Source organism: Peromyscus maniculatus, chromosome 22 (genome assembly GCF_049852395.1).
Source record: "Peromyscus maniculatus bairdii isolate BWxNUB_F1_BW_parent chromosome 22, HU_Pman_BW_mat_3.1, whole genome shotgun sequence".
Taxonomy (NCBI): domain Eukaryota; kingdom Metazoa; phylum Chordata; class Mammalia; order Rodentia; family Cricetidae; genus Peromyscus; species Peromyscus maniculatus.
This window is the reverse complement of record NC_134873.1, coordinates 44,028,129-44,033,548: the sequence shown is the minus strand read 5'-3', so window position 1 is coordinate 44,033,548 and position 5,420 is coordinate 44,028,129. Positions and strand designations below refer to the sequence as shown.

The 5,420-nt window shown below is 48.2% G+C and overlaps 1 long non-coding RNA gene across 1 annotated transcript; it reads left to right on the top strand.

The window, feature by feature from the left end:
* The first annotated feature begins 247 nt into the window (after window positions 1–247).
* On the top strand, window positions 248–776 carry LOC143270297 (uncharacterized). The gene is made up of 2 exons (XR_013047438.1): window positions 248–355; window positions 636–776. It is a non-coding gene; the product is annotated as an uncharacterized LOC143270297 (long non-coding RNA).
* The last annotated feature ends 4,644 nt before the right edge of the window (window positions 777–5,420 follow it).

Sequence of the window (5,420 nt, the reverse complement as noted above, 5' to 3'; positions counted from 1 at the left end):
AGGTTTCTTTAGCCAGAATGGCCAACGGACTTCTCAGAATGGGTTAGGGATCCGCGTCTCATGTCCTACAGGACAGCAGCGCCAGCCCCAGGAGGGAGGGGCATTGCCTTTCCATTGGTGTTGGTGAGCATTTGTTCAAGGTTCATTCATTAACATCATAAAGCAAAAAGAAAGATTCTAGAACACAGCACCCTGTGCAAGGGCCAGCTTTTTCCAATTATGCAGAAGGTTCCCCCTGCCCACTGCCACTTTGGGGTTGTCTGGAGATTGACAGGGTGGGCAGAAAGGTGCTGGGCGGATGGCTCCCTCTACCTGTCATGTTCCTGTGAGCTTGGCTGCATTTGAAAGAACCTAGGTACTTTCTCAACCTCTTCCATGCGGGCCCGTTTTGCTGTTAGATGCAAACATTTCACACTTTAATGTTTTATTTGAAATTTCAAAATTAATTAAATATTAGGACAAAAAGCCAAGCCAAGCCACAGGACAAAGTCCTGCTTTGTTTTCGAGTTGCCCATGTAGCACCCCCGAGTGTGTGCTTGCCCGCTCCTGCCCTCTCCCACCCTCCCCATCCCCCCACCCTCACCCCCATGAGGAGCCTTGGTTTATGAATTACAAGCCTTTTCATTTCCTCCCAGGTTCCCGATGAGAGATCTGGGGATGCGGCCACCAGGTGGATGTGGTATTTGGCATTTACGAACTTGGTCTGGCTTCCCAGAGGGGTGAGGGACCCAGAAGCAGACATGTTTACTTTGCTCCCAATAAAACCCCCAACGGCCCTTAATGATTCAATAAGTATCATTGCGTGGTGACGGCGAGTATTTATTGGGTGCCTCCCGATTGCCACCCACGGGGTGAGGGGCTCCCTTTGCATTCCACGTCTCCCTTCACACCTCAGCCCTGTCTGTGCTTTATGGCCGAAGAACCCAGGCTCTCCTGAGTGCACAACCTGCCTAAGGTCTCACAAGGAAAAGACAAAGATTGGTGCATGGCCCAGCAGACCCCGTAACAATTAGGTGGAACTGAGGTTTGATTCCTGGCTGTTCGAGTCCAGAACCTACACATGTTACCCCAGCCTTATAATTAGGACAATAACTGGTACTGGATTCAGAATGACCCCCAAGGGACTCCCCAACCAGTAGGGACTCATTATAAGATTAAGGGAGGCAGGATGTGCGTCTCTGACTACAGAGTTAATGCCAGGCCTCCACTGTCTGGTGTGAACTCAGACAGAGACCAGCATGCTGGACTTTCTGAGGCCTGGGCTTGGACTTGGGCATGAATGTCCCTGAGAATGAAAAAAAAAAAAAAATGGCTGTAGGAGGCTTGGAAGGGAGGTCACATACTGTCCCAGTTCCACCCACTGAGAGGCTCTTGCCTGGCCAAAGCCTATCAGACATGCTGTGCCTTTAAAGCTACACGCTCTGGCAAAAATCCCACGAGACCGTGAGGCTGCCCTCCTGCTCCAGGACCTGCGGGTGGTAAGAGCCTGGTGAGGCTCAGACAGGATCACACTGGATGTGGAGTGCGCAGGGTCCCACTGTCCAAGATGGAGCCCAGTCCTTCTCCAGGCTCTCCAGGTCCAGCTGCTGCTGACTTCAGGAGCAAGGCCCGGAAGCCCAGAGCTAAACCATGCAAAGAAACAGGCTGACTTGACGATCCCAGGAAAAGGTACCCCAGAAAACCCAGAATAAGTGGACGGCAGGATTGCATCGTACAAATGTAATCATGAAGAGAATTACAACCTTGTCCGTACCCTAGAGGGAGCGGGACAAACATCTAGTCTCTATAGAAACACAGCTCGAAATGTGTTCCTGGCCAGCCATGGCTACACAGTGCGATCCAGTCTCACCCTCACCCCAAGGCACGAGTGCTCCCTTGTGCTTCTATGGAGCAGGGTCTCAAAGCCAGCCTTGAGGACTGGATCAATGTCTTGACCCACACAAAGTCTAGGAGGGCTGACGTGAAGCCACCACTGGTTTTCTCAAAAATGAAGGGTCTCGTGTAGTGACAGGGAACAAAGTGACAGGACCACAAAGAGCAAAGAGAGAGGCTGCCAGTCCGCAAGGCCACAGGCATACGGCACGGCCAGCACCCCCCACCCCCCCACCCCCCCTCCCCACCCCCCCCTCCCCGCTCTCACTCTGGCCACAGAGGTCCACAGCCTTGAGGTGTGTGAACCTTCCCCGACTGCAAACTGACTCTAGACACTACGCAGACTGGGCTTAAGGGCTTGCCACTGCGAGGCGAGTAGTCTTTTTCCCTGGGTATGTGTCAAAGATGATTTTGGAGGTCTCCAAGAGCAAACACGAGTCTTCTGGAACAATGAAGGGACCCATATTCCCTTCACATTCTCCTCACCCTCCCATCAGAGGAAGCAGGCTGTCTGGAAGAGTCACTTACCTCCTCCTCCTCCTTCCCTCACCAAGAATGCCTGATCATATATCCTCCTGGGAGTGGCCATAGTTTCCAGGGTCAAGTTAGAATCTAGTTTAACTACCTGCCAAGCCTCATTCTACAGTTAGAATTAGATATAAAGGAATTAAACACTTAGAAAGAACAGGCATGGTGGCACACCCTTTAATCCCAGCACTTGGGAGGCAGAGACAAGCAGATCTCTGTGAGTTCAAGGCTAGCCTGGTCTATATGGTGAGACCCGTTCTTCAACACTGCCTAAAAGGGTAGCCTTCCTAGCTCAAATGGTTTGTGCACACATCTGGGATGGAGAAGGTCTGCCCTAACTCACTCTGTTCACAAAAACCCCAATTACATTATAAGCATGTGTAAAATTGTCAAAGAATGAATCTTTTTTAAAACTCAGAGGTTGAAATAGTTTCAGATTGTCAACTCCAAGTATCTATGTGTTGAATAAACCCAGAAAGTCATAAGTTGGTCATCATTTTCCTTCTCTATAAAACTGGAGAAAAAGTCCCTGCCCAGGAAAAGGAGCAGTGAGTAGTGTCACGGCCCTCTAGGAAGCCAACAGCACTGCATGGACCCGAACTCAAAACAAGCAAGAATCGCTGGCATTAAGACCAGATTTAACATATAATTAATAAATTGCCTTTACGGAAAACATTACATTTTCTTTAAGTGGGGTTATTTTGGAAAATCTAGTCTATCTAGTTCCGGGATATGTTCAGTAACTGGCTGTTCAACAATAAGTAAATGAAATGAAAATAGTTTTTTTCACAGGAGAGTAAAGAGTTCATCCTTAGCTCTCCAACTCTCCGTAAGCTAAGCATGGAATTTTCAAATGCGACAATGGCCCAATGAAAGCCAGAATTAAAAAGAGCAGTGTTCATCCCAAAGACCACAAGGTGGCTGGTGAAATACCTCCTGTTGCTGCCGGTCACATGCAACCTCGTCTCACCTCTGCAGCAAAGGCACTAACTCGAGATCCCATTTCCCAGGCAGAGTCAAGATCTGCCCACATCTGAGCTGCTGGTAGGAGCCAGCTTGATGAGCCCAGAGGGTTGGGGTGGGGGGTGGGTGTGTAAGTAAAAACACCCATGAGATTGGCTGACCAGAGAGTGGGGTAGCCCAAGCTGCAACGAGCGCAATCACAGAGTTCTCTCACTGAAGCTAAACTGACCAACTTTGATTTGCAACTTAAAATCAAACCCTAGTTTATCCAGCCCTGCAGAGGGAGCCTCTGTGTGGGGGACACGCAGCTTCAGGTGCAAGGTGGAAGGGCACTGCCCCCGCTGGCTAAAACCCAGGTCACAAGGGCTCAGGTCTATGAAGATCAAGCTGATGGGTGCTCTTGCCTTTGGGACATGTGCTGGCCAGGTTTATGTCAATTTGACGGAAGTTATAGTCATCAGAGAGGAGGGAGGGAACCTCAGCTAAGAAAATGCCTCCATAAGTCTGGGCTGTAGGCAGCCCTGTAGGGTGTTTTCTTAATTAGTGATGCATGAAGGAGGGCCCAGCCCATGGTGGGTGGTGCCATCCGTGGGCTGGTGGTCTTGGGTTCTATAAGAAAGCAGGCTGAGTAAGCCATGAGGACCAAGCCAGTAAGCAGTACCCCTCCATGGCCTCTGCATCAGCTCCTGCCTCCAGGTTCCTGTCCTGCTTGAGTTCCTGTCCTGACTTCCTTCAGTGATAAACTACAATCTGGAAGTGCAAGCGAAATAAATCCTTTCCTCTCCAACTTGCTCTTGGCCATGGTGTTTAACCATAGCAATACTAACCCTAAACTAAGACGGGACATGACTGAGATGGTCCCTTATCTGTGCCCTGTAATATTTTGGAACATAGAGCTGCCTAAGTAGCCCTACAAACCCATAGAAAGTTGAAAAAAAAAAAAACAGCCAACCCATAAGAATTAGCAGACAGAAAAATAGCAATCTTGAAAATCACTAGTCTTAATAAAATGCCAAAGTGGGAAGTGCACACGACTTGATTGGTTGAGGACGATTTTGAGGGGGCTGATTTCTTTTTGCTATAATGCTGTGATTCCCTCTCTTACCTTAGCAGATGTCCTAGGAACAGCCAGGAGAAAAACGCCTTCAACATTTTGTCATTGGAAATGCAGCTAGAAAAACAAAACTCAGCCTCGGTGTTCAGGCACCAGCTAGACTCTGGCTTTGATTACAACCATTAGCAGTTTTGAGGGTCTGGATTGAAGTCTAGACACCAAATGTACCCAGAGCTGGAGCCCGGTGTTTTGTGGAATTTGCTTTAAACTTGGGTGAAGGAAGCCCCAACAGATCCAACTTGAAACCAAGGCTCTCACGTGGAGGAACTGGCTAATTAGTCTAAGATTGTTTCCATTAAATTAAAGCCATTCCAATCAACTAAATTAACAGCCACAGCGAGATTACACTCAACCGTTCCCAATTAAGTTGGAAACTTCAGCATGGTAACCACCAGCATCACAAATTGGAAGTCTTTGCCAGAGATGAACGCCTCCTGTTTTTCTTAAACCAGCAACAGCCTTTGCTGTTGATTTAGTCAAATGAGTGTGTGCAGAAAAATAGAGGTGAGCAAGCCACTCGATTCTGTGGAACATTTCACCCGAAGGCTACAGTTAGGTCCAGCTTAGACTTGAAATGTGGGACTCGGTTGAGAGATGTTCACATACAAGGAATGCAATACTTTCTCTTTATGGTTTCCATTCCCAACATACTGGTGATGCAGATCACTCATACCAAAATCCCTGCATCAGTGTTTCTAGGATCTTTTGCCTGCTGACTTGAAAGAGAAATACTATCAGACTGACCGATTGCACTAGACCCTTAAGTTCCTCTGCCTTTGGTAGTAGCCTTGGGTTATTGGGGTCAAAATAACTATGATGTCAATATTTATACAGCATTTGCAAAGACTCTTAGGCACTCCAAGTGGGAACTGAACTGGGGTTCTCTGCAAGACCATCAAGTGTTCTTGACGTCTGAGCCATCTCTTCTGCCCTGAGAAGCATA